Raw genomic sequence first — 5,226 nt, 5'->3', positions numbered from 1 at the left:
ATAGATAGATAGATAGATAGATAGATAGATAGATAGATAGATAGATATGTAGATGTATTAGAGGGGATTTATTAGGGGAATTGGCTCACACAATTATGGAGGCTAAGAAGTCCCACAATAGGCCATTTGCAAGCTGGAGAACCAGAGAAGGTGGCAGCATGGCTTAGTCCAAGTTGGAAAGCCCAAGAACCAAGTAAGCCAGTGGTGCAACTCTCAGTCTAAGGCTGAAAGCCTGAGAGCTGTGGGAGGCTGCTGATGCAAGTTCGAGTCCAAAGACTGAAGAACCTGGAGTTTCAATGTCCGAGTACTGGAGAAGAACGGTGACTTATTCCAGAAGGGGCAGGGAGGGGAGGGGAAAGAGAGAAAGAGAAGAGAGAATTCATCCTTTCTTCACCTTTTGGTTCCATCCTGGCCCACAGTTCATTGGATGACGCCTGCCCACATTGAGTACAATCTTCCCCAGTCAGTCCACTGACTCACATGCAGATCTCCCATGGAGCATACCCTTACAGATATACCTGGAAACAGCACTTCACCAGCCATGGAGGCATCTCTCTATCCAGTAAAGTTGACAACTAAAATTAAGCATTACGAGACTACCCCTTCTCAACTTGGCACCCATATGGCATCTCCTTAAATTATACTTAATCTCCAAATAAAGACAACAATAAGGTTATAGTTCTACCTAACATGATACAACTATTTTATATACAATAAAAATGCACTAATTGTGTCCCCAGAAGAGGAGGTAAAGTTTTTGAGTGATGTTTACTGTTCTCCTGGTATCCCCTAATTTAAATACTATGATGCAAATTTAGCAATACCTAAATAGTGATATAAAGTTGATAAATCTTATATTGTATGATAAATGAATGAGAGGGAAAAAGGTATTTTCTTAATATATGAATATATAAACACATAAATACATCCTCAGCAATATAGGGAGAAAATATTTATGATAATGACAATTCTCATTTCTGTAACTGGCCACATTTTGGTAGCTACTTGTTTCTTATGGTTCTTAAGAACCGTAAGAAAATCATGGTTCTTAAGAACCGTAAGAAAATCATGGTTCTTAAAAACTGTAAGAAAATCATGGTTCTTATTCTGGCAGTTTGACCCAAACTTTCATTCTCGAAGGGTCTGGCTCATTTATAATCCTGCCTAAATTAGGTTATTGTAGTTTACCATTGATGTTAATTATAGGACATGGTAAGACTAAGAGGCACTTTAGGGGATCTGCTGTATTCCAGACATGCTCTTCTTTACCTTCCTTGTGGAGTAGTAGTCCAATTTCCACTTTGTAGTCTGAATCTATTACTCTACCCAATAGTGAAACTCCCTTCTTAGCCTGTTGACTCAGAGTCATGAGGAATTAAAAATGGCTGGGTGATAGTCTTAACTTCCAGTTGAATTGAATAAATTGTGTCTTCCAGTAAAAGCATCCCTCCCTCTGGAACTCAGACCTTCAGGCCAGCAGAATATAAAGTCACAGAAATAGGAAGGAAAATATTTTTAATTGGTCACTATTGGTAATGGTAAGTGGTATCATTCCCATTTCCATCCTTTGATTCCTGGATCTGTGAATATTGACTGTGGAAGAAACTACTATATGTTGGACGCTTATTTAGAGAGTATAAAGCCTTCTGAAAAACCTTGCCCCAATTTGCAAAATATTGTAACTATGTCTTCAAAAGTCTATTCTGTCATTCTCTCAGGGCAGCTGCTTCAGGATGGTCAGAAACATGGTAAGGCCGGTGAATCGCATGAGCATAAGCCATACTTCTTTGGCTGTGGAGCAAATTTCTTTGTCAGAACCAATGCTGTGTGGAATAAAATGACAGTGGGTGAGGTATTTTGTAAGTACATAGATGGTAGTTTTGGCAAGATGCTTGCATGCAATGAAGGCAAATCCATATCCAGAGCAAGTGTGTCCAGTAAGGACAAATGTTTCCCATTCCATGGTTGAAACTGCTCAGTGTAATCAACCTGCCACCAGGTAGCTAGCGAATTACCCCGGGGAATGTTGACACATTGGGGCTCAGCATTGGTCTCTGCTGCTGGCAGTTGGGGCACTCATTGTTAGCTGTAGCCAAGTTGGCCCTGCTGAGTAGAAATTTATGTTGCTAAGCTTATGCATCAACTCCATTATTTTCACCATGGCCACCTTGTTCATGAGCACACTGGCAAATGAGAGTGGTGGCTGGGAAAAGGTGCTGACTAGTATCTACAAAATAAGGCATCCTACTAACGTGATAATTAAAGCCCTTCTCTGCTGAGGTCACCCTTTGGTAAGCATACACATGAAACACAAATATCTTCACATCCTTTGCCCATTCAGTGGTGTCTATCCACATACCTTTTCCTCAAATTTGTTTTGTCACAAAATATTCAATCATATCCCTTTCATGACTCTGACCATCCAGCCAAACAGTTGGCTACAGCCCATGAATTAGCATATAATTACATATCTAGCCATTTCTCCTTCAAAGCAAAGTATACAACTGGGTTCACTGCCTAAAGTTCTGCCCATTGAGAAGATTTCTCTTTACCACAGTCCACCCAAGAATGTCCCAGAAAGAGGCCATAGTGCTGCAGATGTCCACTTCTGGGTGGTACCTGCATAAGCAGAGCAGATCATCTGTAAACCAGGTCCTAGTGTTCTGTCACTGGATCATAGGGTACCCCCCATGAGCCCATAGGTGCAGGCTGGGAGAGAGAAGGCAATAGAGCAAGTGTAGGAACCATGGGAATTTGGGCCACTTCTTTATGTAATTACTTGTCACTTCAAGATGTTCTCAGACCAAATTGCATTTACACCACTTCCATTTGGTGATGGAGTACTACTATGCACATCCAACTTTATGGGTTGGTGGGTTAGATCAAACTCAGTTTATGATTGGCTGATCAGATTGCATGGTAACTTGATCAAACATTTCACAGTAGGCCAAGAGTCATCTCTCAAAAAGATAGTAATTATCTGCAAATGATAGCAATGATGGCAGGGCCTTTCTCCAAACTCCTAAAGGCCTGTGCTGCAATTCACCCATAGGTACCAGAGTTGTGTTAATTTGCTCAAGAAATAAAGCCAAACTTGATATAACAGCTGCAATTGGCGTCACCACTTGGTTAAGCTTATGATAATCCACTGTCATTCCCCAAGATTCATGTTTTAGCCAACCAACCAACCAAACTGTTGGCACCTTTTCTAACTCTTCGAACTGCAACATAAATGCAGAACCTCTGATTAGTGGGTCATATCAATAAATTCAGCCTAATCCAACTTTATTTTTCTTCTACTACTATCCCACAGTCATAATATCTATTTCCACATGTGTTCTCTAGATTTCTGCTTCTATAAATTAAAAACAAACAAAAACATCAAGTAGTTTAGTGAAGTGTAGCACACTTTCTCACAGTTTGCACTGCGTACCTTGCTTTTGGGGGCTGCTGGTACTTGAGTCTGGTTATAGGTCTAGGAGCAAAGAGGAGGGGTGGTGGAGGTAGGTCCTGAGGAGATACAGCAGTGTCTTGCTTGGCAACCCAGGAGAGGCCATTGCTATTTTCTTAGGCAATGCAGAATTAATTCCTTCAGAACAGGGGAGGGAAGACCAATACCACTGGGGATGGGGTGGGGAAGTCATTGCAGCTGGGGTTGGGGAAGTCACTTTATCCAGCAAGAAAGACTCATCAGAATTTGAATGCTCAGGGTCCCTAGTTTCCTCAGGATCTTCCCACACATTCCAATCTCAACTTACAAGATTCCATCCTTTGCTAATCAACGCACTCACTTTAACAGTAGACACCTTGCAAGGTTGAGAATTCAATTTTCACTGTAATTCGGCCAGTCACGTGATGAGTGATAGCGTTTGACTTTCAGCGAATTCAATCCTGTGCCTACAGGGAAGAAGGTTCTCGTTAAGGGCACGCTTAGAAGCTTTTAGGTGGTTTATGTGCATCTGGAACTGGAAATTTGTATTCCTGAACTCATCTGTTTCTTTTATTACTTTGTCCAACAATATAGGAGCAACAAACCAATAGCATTATATTTCTCAGTTTTCCAAAAATGTTCAAAAGTTCCTTGCCTCTTATAAGTGGTTGATGAGGTGTATTCAATACAAATATTTTTGATATCTCTTTAAACAGTTCACATCATGGACTACAAGTGCTCTCTGTATTATTGGAAGTAGACTCCTTAATATTTTTAAGTTGATTTAATTAGAGAGCCAGTTCCAGAAACTGCCCAATTAAGAATGAAGAAAACTCATCTTAAAATTCTGTTTCTCTGGAACCATTCTACTATCAAAATCTGTATTAGGATTCTTCAGAAAAACAGAAGCCATAGTATATATATATATATGGACTTACTAGATGTATATGGTTTGGATGTGTATTCCTTCCAAATCTCATTTTGAAATGTGCCTCCAATTGTGGAGGTGGGCCTAGGTATTTGGGTCATGGGGATGGATCTCTCATGAATGACTTGGTGCTGTCTTTGTTGTAATGAGCAAGTACCCACTCTATTTGTTCACAAGAAATGTGATTGTTTCAAAGAGCCTGGAACCTCCTCCTCTCTCTCTTGCCTCTTTTCTTACCATGTGATAGGCCTCTTCCTCCTTCACCTTCTGCCATGAGTAAAAGCTTCCTGAGGTCTCACGAGAAGCTGAGCAGATGTTGGTGACATTCTTGTATGGCCTGCATAACTGTGAGCCAAATAAATCTCTTTTTAGATAAATAATTCAGTTTCACTTATTCCTTTATAGCAACACAAAAAGGGACTAACACACCAGGGGATTTAGCTCATGTGACTATGGAGGCTGAGAAGTCCTAAGATAAGCCATCTGCAAGCTGGAGAATCATAGAAGTCAGTAGTGTGGCTCAGTCCAAGGTGGAAGGCCCAGGAGCATTGGGAAGCCACTGATGCAAGTTCCAGTGTCCAAAGGCAAAAGTACTTAGAGTTGTGATGTCCAAGAGCATCCCACTCCAAAAAAGAGAAAGAATTCACCCTTTCTTTCCTTTTCTCCTTCCTTCCTTCCTTCCTTCCTTCCTTCCTTCCTTCCTTCCTCCCTCCCTCCCTCCCTCCCTTCCTTCCTTCCTTCCTTTCATTCTCTCTCTCACTCTTTCTTTCTCTTTCTCTTCTTTCTTCCTTTCTTTCCTTCCTTCCTTCTTTCCTTCCTTTCTTCCTTCCTTCCTTCCTTCCTTCCTTCCTTCCTTCCTTCCTTCCTT

Source organism: Piliocolobus tephrosceles, chromosome 6, assembly GCF_002776525.5.
Source record: "Piliocolobus tephrosceles isolate RC106 chromosome 6, ASM277652v3, whole genome shotgun sequence".
NCBI classification, from domain to species: domain Eukaryota; kingdom Metazoa; phylum Chordata; class Mammalia; order Primates; family Cercopithecidae; genus Piliocolobus; species Piliocolobus tephrosceles.
This window is presented reverse-complemented; position numbering follows the sequence as displayed.